Genomic DNA, 12,972 nt, shown 5'->3' with positions numbered 1-12,972 from the left:
CCATGCCTCCAACCTTCCACCCACCCACCCCACGTCTCCACCAGTGAAGGGGCTTTCTAGTCTGTGGAAACTTTTCCTCCTTCACAGCTCCATCCTAGAGGTGCAGGTCCCATCCCTATTCTTTTGTCTGTGTTTTTTCTTTTTTCTTTTGCCCTACCCACGTACGTGGGGAGTTTCTTGCCTTTTAGAAAGTCTGACGTCTTCTGCCAGAGTTCAGTAGGTGTTCTGTAGGAGTTGTTCCCCATGTAGATGTATTTTTGATGTATTTGTGGGGAGGAAGGTGATCTCCACGTGTTACTCCTCTGCCATCTTGAAGGTCCTCTCTGGATATAATTTTTAAGTGTAGTATAATATGGTTTCAAGTCTAATGTATTATCTATTCCTATGACTACTTAGCTCAGTGCTTTAATGAAGTCAAGTTAAGTGTCTCAGTTTAATTTCTTCTTCTTGACTTAACCGGTAAAATTCTGCCAGTGACAAGAATAGTAAGAGAGACCAAAAGATTAAGGGCAAATACATTGCCATAACTAATTGTTGGTCAGTAGTATCATCTTTTTTAGAACCTAATTATGAATTGGAGAAAGTGACAATTTAGCTTTTTATATCTTATGCCTGTGTTGAAAGAAAGGTAACTTGAGTAGAAAAATCTAAGCCACAAATAAAATGACACCTAACAAAACCTCACAGGGTACTAGTAAATAGTTTCTGCTGTTGACTATATATTATATTCACCATTACAAACTTTTGTAAATTGAGTTCAACCTTTTTCCCTTTTCCTGAAAGAAAAATCAAATAATGAATATAAAAAATGAATGGATATCAAGGCACAAGGAACGTTATATAATACAAATTACAAAACTGCAGTGTAGTTATACAAAATTATGATCTTCATGAGATAAGATGAGTTTGTATTCAGCCAAAGAATCAACATAATTGCAAAGCAGAGTCTGAATCAGCTGGATTAAATAATGGTCTTTCTTAAAAAAGGCAATCTTTTTATAAAACAGCTTTCGTAAAAGTTTTGCAGAAGTTATCGGTAGTCTACATAACTTTACACATTTATTTAAAAATCTAAGTTAAACAAGGTTGACTAAGGAAGTTAGAAATGGAGCTCTCCAAAATAGAATCTAGAGGAAAGACTGTCAGTAGGCTCCAGACATATGGATTGGTAAGATTTCCAGACATATGAAGCAATTTAAATATTTCCAAGTATTTGATATCACTGATTCAAAGTCTCAGAGTCAGTGCTGACCAGACTGGGTGTGTGTTCCAAGATTCCCAACCTAATGCCAATCTCTTGGGAAAAAATCTCTCATAAGAGCCCTCCATACAGTGCTCTGAAAACTTCACCTGGCCACCATAAAGCTTTAAAATATCATTAGGAGAATTTTTTTTCAAAAGAACCAGAAATTTTCAGTGACATGCCTTAGAACATTGCTTTCTTTGCTCTTTGGTGCATATAGATGTGGTATCAGTAGTTTCAATCTGTTTCTTTGCTCCTTTATGAAAATAGCTTGTCTGGAAGTCCTTTTCTTTAGAAATTATGACTATTTCAGTTCGCAATTTGAGATCCTATAATCTCTAAGCAAGCTTTTACGTTAGTTCTTTAATCAGAAAATGTCTCTGCTGCACAAAGTTTTGTTATTAATATGCAAATGAATGCTGTAATGCAGATGACACTTTTCCCCAAACCACATTCAATTAACATACCAATAACTTTAGGTTCTCCTAGTGTAATCAGAATTAGTGTTTTACATGACAGATTTTTTAACACTTCTTAGGTTGTGAGAAGAAAGAATCTGAAGCCATTGTTTATTATCATGATGCAAATGCAAAACATATAGATTGAGAGAATGGAAGAAAATGGCCAAAGATGACGTAAATATAACAATGTTATAAATGCTCTTATTCAGGTTTCTTAATTGATTGCTGAACCAGGGAACCATATAACTACCTTAAAGAAGGCACTTCATATTAAAATTAGCAATTGTACCCATCTGTTATAATAGACTTATATAATCAAGTTCCTTTCTACCCTACACATGAAATGGAAACAGCAACAAAAATAAAGAAAATCACAACAGATTATATGGTAAACTGCTGCAATTCTGTGTCACCTAAAACAAGTTTATATGGTTGAAGCATTTTAAGAGATTAAAGTTCAAAATTCAAAATTAGCCTGAAAACATTGTCTTCAGACTATAAGTGGAACAGAAGTTCTTCAGCTTCTAAGCATGTTAGTGATCAATGTTTGTGACTACAGTATTGTCTACCTGCCATGAGGCAGGTTTAAATGAACATGGAATGAAACACTGAAGTCTCTTGTTGTATTTTCTTTGTGTTGGGAAATAATTTTGTGAAATTTATTCAGCAACAACTTACTTGTCACTTATTTTATTATAGTCAGTAATATAGATTCTGGGGCAGTAGTGTGAAAAAAGTATCTTTTAGTACTCAAACGTACCTCTTTTTTATTGTGATATCTTTTTTATTTAACTTTCATTTTTATTTTTACTTATTTATTTTTTATATCTTTATCAGAGTATGACTGTTTTATGATGTTGTATTAGATTCTACTGTACAACAAAGTGAATGAGCTATATGTATACATATGTCCCCATATAACCTCTCTCGAGCCTCCCTCCCATCCTCCCTATCCCACCCCTCTAGGTCATCACAAAGCATCGAGCTGATCTTCCTGTGCTACACAGCAGCTTCCCACTAGCTATCTATTTTACATTTAGTAGTGTATATATGTCAGTGCTACTCTCTCACTTCATCTCAGCTTTCCCTTCCCCCACTGTGTCCTCAAGTCCATTCTCTACATCTGTGTCCTTATTGCTGCCCTGCCACTAGGTTCATCAGTACCATTTTTTAGATACCATATATTGCATTAACATACAGTATTTGCTTTTCTCTTTCTGACGTACTTCGGTCTGTATGGCAGACTCTAGATCCATCCACCTCATAGCAAATAACTCAATTTCATTCCTTTTTATGGCTGAGTAATATTCCATTGTATACATCTGCCACACCTTCTTTATCCATTCATCTGTTGATGGACACTTAGGCTCCTTCCATGTCCTGGCTACTGTAAATACTGCTGCAGTGAACATTCTGGTACATGACTCTTTTTGAATTATGGTTTTCTCAGGGTATATGCCAGTAGTGAGATTGCTGGGTCATATGGTAGTTCTATTTCAGTTTTTTAAGGAACCTCCATACTGTTCTCCATAGTGGCTGTATCAATTTACATTTCCACCAACAGTGCAGGAAGGTTCCCTTTGCTCCACACCCTATCCAGCATTTATTGTTTGTAGATTTTTTGATTAAGGGCTTTCTGACTGGTGTGAGGTGATATCTCATTGTGGTTTTGACTTGCATTTCTCTAGTGATTAGTGACGTTGAGCAACCTTTCATGTATTTGTTGGCAATCTGTATATCTTCTTTGGAGAAATGTCTGTTTAAGTCTTCTGCCCATTTTTAATTGGGTTGTTTGTTTTTATTATATTGAGCTGCATGAGCTGTTTTTATATTTTGGAGATTAATCCTTTGTCAGTTGATTCGTTTGCAAATACTTTCTCCCATTCTGAGGGTTGTCTTTTCATGTTGTTCATAGTTTCCTTTGCTGTGCAAAAGCTTTTAACTTTCATTAGGTCCTATTTGTTTATATTTTATTTTATTTCCATTTCTCTAGGAGGTGGGTCAAAAAGGATCTTGCTGTGATATATGTCATAAAGTGTTCTGGCTGTGTTTTCCTCTAAGAGTTTTACAGTGTATGGTCTTACATTTAGGTCTTTAATCCATTTTGAGTTTATTTTTGTGTATGGTGTTAGGAAGTGTCCTAATTTCATTTTTTACATGTAGCTGTCCAGTTTTCCCAGCACCACATATTGAAGAAGCTGTCTTTTCTCCGTTGTATATTCTTGCCTCCTTTGTCAAACATAAGGCGACGCTATGTGTGGGGATTTATCTCTCGATTTTCTATCCTGTTCCATTGATCTCTATTTCTGTTTTTGTGCCAGTACCACACTCTCTTGATTACTGTAGCTTTGTAATATAGTGTGAAGTCAGGGAGCTTGATTCCTCCAGCTCCTTTTTTCTTTCTCATTATTGCTTTGGCTATTCAGGGTCTTTTCTGTTTCCATACAAATTGTGAAATTTTTTGTTCTAGCTCTGTGAAAAATGCCATTGGTTGTTTGATAGGGATTACATTGAATCTGTAGATTGCTTTGGGTAGTATAGTCATTTTCACAATGTTGATTCTTCCAATCCAAGAACGTGGGATATCTTTCCATCTCTTTGTATCACCTTTGATTTCTTTCATCTGCGTCTTACAGTTTTCTGCATTCAGGTCTTTTGACTCCTTAAGTAGGTTTATTCCTAGGCATTTTATTCTTTTTGTTGCAATGGAAAATGGGAATGTTTCCTTAATTTCTCTTTCTGGGTTTTCATCATCATTGTATAGGAATGCAAGAGATTTCTGTGCATTAACTTTGTATCCTGCAACTTTACCAAATGCATTGATTAGCTATAGTACTTTTCTCTTGGCATCTTTAGGATTTTCTATGCATAGTACCATGTCTTCTGCAAACAGCAACAGTTTTACTTCTTCTTTTCCAATTTGGATTCATTTTATTTCTTTTTCTTCTCTGATTGCCATGGCTAAAACTTCCAAAACTATGTTGAATAATATCTTAGAGGAAATGATTTCAGTTTTTCACCATTGAGAATGATGTAGGCCATGGGTTTGTCCTATATGGCTTTTATTATGTTGAGATAGATTCCCTCTCTGTGCACTTCCTGTAGAGTTTTTTATCATAAATCAGTGTTGAGGGCTTCCCTGGTGGTGCAGTGGTTGAGAGTCCACCTGCCGATGCAGGGGACACGGGTTTGCGCCCCGGTCTGGGAAGATCCCACATGCCGCAGAGCGGCTGGGCCCGTGAGCCATGGCCAATGGGCCTGCGCGTCCGGATCCTGTGCTCCACAACGGGAGAGGCCACAACAGTGAGAGGCCCACGTATGGCAAAAGAAAAAAAATCAGTGTTGAATTTTGTCAAAAGCTTTTTCTACATCTATTGAGATGATCATATGGTTTTTATTCTTCAGTTTGTTACTGTGCTGTATCACATTAATTGATTTGCGTATATTGAAGAAGCCTTGCATTCCTGGGATAAACCCCACTTGATCATGGTGTATGGTACTTTTTATGTGCTCTTGGATTCTGTTTACTGGTATTTTGTTGAGGATTTTTGCATCTATGTTCATCAGAGATATTGGCCTGTAATTTTCTTGTTTTGTGACATCTTTGTCTGGTTTTGGTATCAGGTTGATGGTGGCTTCAATGAATGAGTTTGGGAGTGTTCCTCCCTCTGCTATATTTTGGAAGAGTTTGAGAATCTTAGGTGTTAGCTTTTCTCTAAATGTTTGATAGAATTCACCTCTGAAGCCATCTGGTCCTGGGCTTTTGTTTGTTGGAAGATTTTTAATCACAGTTTCAATTTCAGTGCTTGTGATTTGTCTGTTTATATTTTCTATTTCTTCCTGGTTCACTCTTGGAAGGTTGTGCTTTTCTAAGAATTTGTCCATTTCTTCCAGTTTGTCCATTTTATTGGCATATAGTTGCTTGTCGTAATCTCTCATGACCCTTTGTATTTCTGTGGTGTCAGTTGTTACTTCTGCTTTTTCATTTCTAATTACGTTGATTTAAGTCTTCTCCCTTATTTTTCCTAATGAGTCTGGCTAATAGTTTATCAATTTTGTTTTTCTTCTCAAAGAACCATCTTTTAGTTTTATTGTTCTTTGCTATTGTTTTCTTCATTTCTTTTTCATTTATTTCTGAGCTGATCTTTATGATTTCCTTCCTTTTGCTAACCCTGGGGTGTTTTTTGTTCTTCTTTCTCTAATTGCTTTAGGTGTAAGGTTAGGTTTTTTATTTGAGATTTTTCTTGTTTCTTGAGGTAGGCTTGTATAGCTATAAACTTCCCTCTTAGAACTGCTTTTGCTGCATCCCATAGGTTTTGGAACATTGTGTTTTTGTTGTCATTTGTCTCTCGGTATTTTCTGATTTCCTCTTTGATTTCTTCAGTGATCTCTTGGTTGTTTAGTACCGTATTGTTTAGCCTCCATGTGTTTGTATTTTTTACACTTTTTTCCTGTAATTGATATCTAGTCTCATAGCATTGTGGTCAGAAATGTTGCTTGATATGATTTCAATTTTCTTAAATTTACTAAGGCTTGATTTCTGACCCAAGATATGATCTATCCTGGAGAATGTTCTGTGTGCACTTGAGAAGAAAGTGTATTCTGTTGTTTTTGGATGGAATGTCCTATAAATATCAATTAAGTCCATTTCATCTAATGTGTCATTTAAAGCTTGTGTTAACTTATTTATTTTCATTTTGGATGATTTGTCCATTGCTGTAAGTGGAGTGTTAAAGTTACCTACTATTTTTGTGTTAATATTGATTTCCCCTTTTATGGCTATTAACGTTTGCCTTATGTATTGAGGTGCTCCTATGTTTGTTGCATGGATATTTACAATTGTTGTATCTTCTTCTTAGATTGATCCCTTGATCATTATATAGTGTCCTTCCTTGTCTCTTGTAGTAGTCTTTATTTTAAAGTCTGTTTTGTCTGATATAAGTTTTTCTACTTCAGCTTTCCTTTGATTTCCATTTGCACGGAATATCTTTTTCCATCCAGTTTCAGTCTGTATGTGTCCCTAGGTCTGAAGTGGGTCTCTTTTAGACAGCATGTACATGGGTCTTGTTTTGTATCCATTCTGCCAGTCTTTTCCTTCTGTTTGGGGCATTTAATCCATTTACATTTAAGGTAATTATTGATATGTGTGTTCCTGTTACCTTTTCTTAATTGTTTTGTTTTTGTTTTTGTAAGTCTTTTCCTTCTTTTGTGTTTCCTGTCTAGAGAAGTTCCTTTAGCATTTGTTGTAAAGCTGATTTGGCGGTGCTGAATTCTCTTAACTTTTGCTTGTCTGTACATGTTTTGATTTCTCTGTCGAATATTAATGAGATCCTTACTGGGTAGAGTAATCTTGGTTGTAGTTTTTTCTCTTTCATCACTTTAAATATATCTTGCCCCTCCCTTCTGGCCTGTAGAGTTTCTGCTGAAAGATCCTCTCTTAACCGTATGGGGATTCCCTTTTATGTTATTTGTTGCTTTTCCCTTGCTGCTTTTAATATTTTTTCTTTGTATTTAATTTTTGTTAGTTTGATTATTATGTGTCTTGGTGTGTTTCTCCTTTGGTTTTTCCTGTATGGACTCTCTGCGCTTCCTGGATTTGATTGATTATATCCTTTCCCATGTTGGGAAAGTTTCCCAGTATAATCTCTTCAAATATTTTCTCAAAGCTTTCTCTTTTCTTCTTTTTCTGGGATGCCTATAATTCAAATGTTGTTGCACTTAATGTTGTCCCATAGTTCTCTGAGACTGTCTTCCATTCTTTTCATTCTTTTTTCTTTATTCTGCTCTGTGGTAGTTTTTTCCAACGTTCTATCTTCCAGCTCACATATCCGTTCTTCTACCTTAATCATTCTGCTCTTGATTCCTTCTAGAGTATTTTTAATTTCAGTTATTTTGTTGTTCATTACCGTTTGTTTGCTCTTTAATTCTTCTAGGTCCTTGTTAAAAGTTTCTTGTATTATCTCTATTCTATTTTCAAGATTTTGTTACTTCTTTACTATCATTACTCTGAATTCTTTTTTGGGTAGTTTGCCTTTTTCCTCTTCATTTATTTTGTCTTTTGTGTTTTTATCTTGCTCCTTTGCCTGCAAGATATTTCTCTCTCTTCTCTTTTTGTCTAATTTACTGTATTTGAGGTCTCCTTTTCCCAGGCTGCAGGGTCATAGTTCCTTTTGCTTCTGTTCTCTGCTCCAGCTAGGGATGTTTGTCCAGTTGCTTTCATAGGCTTCCTGATCGGAGGGACTGGTACCTGCATTCTGGTGGGTGCAGCTGAGTCTTTTCCCTCTGATGAGCAGGACCATGTCATGTAGTGTGTTTTGGGGTGTCTGTTAGCTTAGTGTGACTTTAGATAGTCTGTGTGCTGATGGGTGGATTTGTGTTCCTGTCTTTTTTGTTGTTTGGTGTGAGGCGTCCAGCACCTGGAGCTGCTGGCAGTTGGGTGGAGCTGGGTCTCAGATTCAGATAGAGGCCTCTGTGACAGCTCTCAGCAATTATTCTTCCTTTAGGCCAGGAATTCCCTAGTAATCCAGAGTCCTGGACTCAGTGCTTCCACCCCAGAGCCTCAGGCCCAACTTCTGGTGGAGGGACTAAGACCCCATAAGTCACTCATCCCTTCAATAAAGGGGAGTAAAAAAAAAGAAAAAGAAACAGACTAACAAAACCCCAGACAAATGGTAAAAAGTAAAATCAAACAAACAGAAACAGGAACAAGGAAACATGCACACACACAAAAGAAACAAAAGCAGAGCCAAATAAATCAAAAAGCAAGAGGACAACCAGAAAAATGAAAGAACCCAAGAACGAAATCCAACAGTTAAAAAGAAAGCTGACAGGGCTTGCCTGGTGGTGCAGTGGTTGAGAGTCCGCCTGCTGATGCAGTGGACACAGGTTCGTGCCCCGATCTGGGAAGATCCCACATGCTGCAGAGCGGCTGGGCCCGTGAGCCATGGCCGCTGAGCCTGCATGTCCAGAGCCTGTGCTCCGCAACGGGAGAAGCCACAACATTGAGAGGCCCCCATACCACAAAAACAAAAACAAAAACAAAAGAAAGCTAACAAAAACACAAAACCAAAAAACAAAACGAAAGCAGAGTGCCAACTGAAGAATGAAGCAAAGAAACAAAACAACCAAAAAAAAAGATAAAAAAAGGTAAAAGGGGATTGAAGAAAGAACAACAGAAAAGAACGTAGAAATATAAATGTAAAAAAAAAATATGTGTGTATATATATATATATATATATATAATATATTAAGAAAAAAAAGACAAACAAAACCCCAGAGAAATCATAAAAACAAAATCAAACAAAAACAGAAACAAGGAACTACACACACATGTAAAAAAAACAAAAACACAACCAAATAAAACAAAAAACAAGAGAGCAACCAGACAAATAGAAGACCTCAAAAACAAAATCATACAATTAGGATTAAAATTAACAAAAACACAAAACCTTAAAACAAAACCAAAGCAGTGTGCCAACTGAAGAATAATGGAAGGAAACAGAACAAACTGATAAAAATGATTTAAAAATAATAAAAATAAAATAAAATAAAAAGGGAAAAAACACAGGACAACAGAAAAGCAAAGTAGAAATGGAAATATATTAAAAAAATTAAAAACATGTTATAAAACTCGGAGATCCCAAACGACTACATAAAAAAACCTAAAACAACAACAAAAAAAGCCAAACAAACCAAAAAGAAAGAAGAAGAAACAAAAAAAAAATCCAGAACCAACAACTGATTGAATCAAAACATAGGAGTAATAATTACATAATATAATAATTGTAATAATTTTGTTTCCCTGTGGTCTCTGCTTTAAGTGTCGTTGAACACACCATGAGCCACAGGCCACTTCCACCTCCTCAAGAGACCCTCCTCTGCCTCTGGGGTGGTCTCTGGACCTGCAGTGGGCCCTGTGGGGACCACTCAGACTCTGATCTGACCCAATTCCTGTGTATGCTGCCCCCAAAGTCCACAGCTTCCAGAGCTAGACTGTTTTCATTTGTGGGTACACTCAATGTCTACTCAGATATTTCATAGACACAGGGTCTACCTAGCTGATTGTGGGGATTTAATCTGCAGCTTGTACAGCTGATGGAAAGATTTTCCGGTCTTCTTCCTTAGTCGCCCTGTCCCTGGGGTTCAGCTTTGGTTTTATCCTCACTTCTGCATGTGGTCCACCCACAGGAGTCTGGTCCAGAGGCTGCCTTGGAGCTCTTGGGTTGCCCCTGTGAGGACCAAGTGCAGAGGTGGTATGACTGCTTGTTTTGTGGGAGCCCCGGTGGTGCCAGGTGCACAGGGAAGCCGGCGGCCATGGGCGCAAGAGATATGGCCCTAGCGAGGGCCTTTTCTGGCATCTGGCAACCAGCACGTGAGAGCCAGCCCAGAGCGGGCTTCTTTTACTGTCGTCGGCAGGCGCCAGTGTGTGGGGAGAGAGAGGTTACAATAGTGGTTCTTCCCACTGTGTGTGACTCAGCAGTAGAGCCCTGCTTCCATGGCAGTCCAGTCTTCCTCCATAGGCACTCCCTGCTGCAGATTTCCTCCCATCCATCCACTCAGTCCGTCTCCCCACAGCCAGCAGCAGTTCTCACTCGAGCCAGTTCTGCATTCCCCATGCACCAGCTCCCAGCCCCCCTCGCACACCTGAGAACACACGTCCCAGTCCGGGCACGTAGGGCTGCAGTATGGACCATCTGTGTATTTCTTATTCTGTCCTGTCTGCCACAGATTGGCTGCTTCACCCTCTTCTGACAGCCTCAAATGCTTCCTTCTGTCCCAGTCGATTTCCCCGTCAGAGAGGGCGTTTCCCTGAGTTCGGGAATCTCTCCTCTGCTTCAGCTCCCCTGCTCCAGGGTGCAGATCCCATCCTGCTTCCTCTCCTTCTCTTCTCCCTTCTTTTTTCCATCCTACCCAGTTATGCAGGGATATTTATACCTTGTGTCCAAGGTGTCCTTTTTACCTCGTGTCCAAGGTCTTCTTCTAGTTTTCATCTAGTGTTCTGTGAGAATTGTTGCATCTGTAGATGTATTCCTGATACATCCGTGGAGAGAGATGAACTCCATGTCCACCTACTCCTCAGCCATCTTGAATCTCCTTGGATATCATTTTAAAGAATCTAATTTATATTTCATAATACAAAATGCTACTATCATAGGTGTAAAAATACAGTTTTGTGGGCTTTTTTTTTTTTTACCGATTTCTTTGAATCGCTCCATATGTTCTATCACACAAAGTTATGAGCATTCAAATATGTCAGTTTCTAAAACAATTGTAAAGGTTTGTGTCAGCTTGTTTGCCAGTGTACTTACTATTTTCTGAGAAGTGTTGACTTTGATAACAGTTTCTCCTGGGGAAAAGGCTGGCATCCCATTTCCCTGTTCTAGTATTCACTGTGAATCTAAATCATGCAAGAACATAAAAATCACTCTACAGAACATTTCCGGTACTCATAATCAGCACTTATGTCATTAGTATTAAATGGATCAGGGTAGCTTCTCTGTAGTCAAAAACAAGGATTTCACATTCATTTGAATTTCAACATATTTCTTACTTCAAACATTAATTTGGCAGCAGTCTGTTTCAGACATAATGTGAAGTAGAGACATTCCAAATGGAAAGTTGATCCCTCCCTGAATTAATTGTAGTACTCCCCACACTCAGTACACAAAAAACTTAAAATATGTAATTTTAAACATATCACACTTCAGCCTAGTACTTCACATGTGCCTGATGTGTTTTGTTAAGGTATTATTTTTGCCACACACACGACTGATATCCAATACACTGCCATCCAAGAGCAGGTCAGCAACATAACTTTCAACAGTTCCTATTGGCATGCTGCTATTTGCTATAATTGCTCTTAGAGAAGTACCACATTCCTTTAAGACATTACCCTGCACTTTTTATGTGCACATATTATTTTTAGCTCTAGCAAGAGTTTGAAGAGTGTTTACTTTTACATAGGAAGGAATTAGAGAGGCAAGAAGGACAAAATCCCAGGGATATGAGATCCATGGTCCTATAACCATATATTTGTTTATTTTTGTAGTTGGTGTTGGTTGGTTGTTTTGGCGTGTGTGTGTGTGTGTGTGTATGTGTGTGTGGTGGTGAGGGAGTCATTGGTGATTTTTCTAGAAAAATTAAGTACCATGTAAAAGTAAAAGCATACAAACCCTTGCGAGAATACTTTTCACCTAAAAGCTACCACCCTACATCCCAATTTTAAACCAAATCACATTTTTTGTTAAAATACTTTATGTCAGAAATGAGTGTATTGAATGGAAACTTTTCCATTTTCATTTTATTGGATCTCAAAGCAGCATTTGACTCTTGTTTACTTGCTTCTTGTTTGAAGCACACTCCTCACTTGGCTCCATGACACAACCATTCCCTGGCTTTCCTCTTACCTTTCTATCTACTTCTTGGCACTCCCCAGGCAGACTGACCTTCCTCTACTTGGACTTTTTATGAAGACTGAGGTCATCAGTGTTTCTCAGTGTTCCTCCTAGGTAATATCATCTACTCTTAGAGGGATCTCCCTCTAAGAGTCAGACCTTAAAAATTCAATTTTCTGATGAATATCTCTTTTTGGATGTGTCAAAACCACCTTTGATTGTATATTCCCAAACCATGATCCAGGTTTTTAAATCCAGTCCTTTCTGCTGCTTCCTTTCCAATGAATGGCATCATCATGCATTCAATTTATCAATCCAGAAACCTTACCACAGTCTTCACTAACCTCTCTCACTCTATTCCTGTAATCAAGGCATCATTGTCTTTTTGATTGTGTCTCTTAAATACCTTCCAAATTTATCCATTGTTCTTTTTCACCACCTCTCTCATCCAAGTCTAAGGAGCCATTGTTTCTTACAAGGAATACTATAGAGACCTCTCTAGATAGATGGATATATAGATAGATAGGTAGATAGATAGGTAGGTAAATAGATAGATAAATAGATAGATAGATAGATAGAGATAGGAATAGACAAGTGATAGATACACACAATATAGTACTTGCATAGATACATAGATAGACCTTATTTCTCCATACTAAATAAAAATCTTTTTAAAAGGTAATGTTATTATGTTACCTTACCTTTCTCTCTTCTCTCTACCTTCTTTCTCTTACACACACACACACACGTGTGTGCACATGTAACCTTTTCCTTAGTTCCATAATAGGGTACATTAGATTAATACTCAGAATTTTTCACTGTTTTTCCATCCCCAATAGAGGATTGGAATATATTTCCCCACTCCTTGACTTTA

The sequence above is a fragment of the Delphinapterus leucas genome, chromosome 11, assembly GCF_059928025.1.
Source record: "Delphinapterus leucas isolate spDelLeu-1000000601 "Yukka" chromosome 11, BTC_Dleu_Yukka2, whole genome shotgun sequence".
NCBI lineage: Eukaryota > Metazoa > Chordata > Mammalia > Artiodactyla > Monodontidae > Delphinapterus > Delphinapterus leucas.
This window is presented reverse-complemented; position numbering follows the sequence as displayed.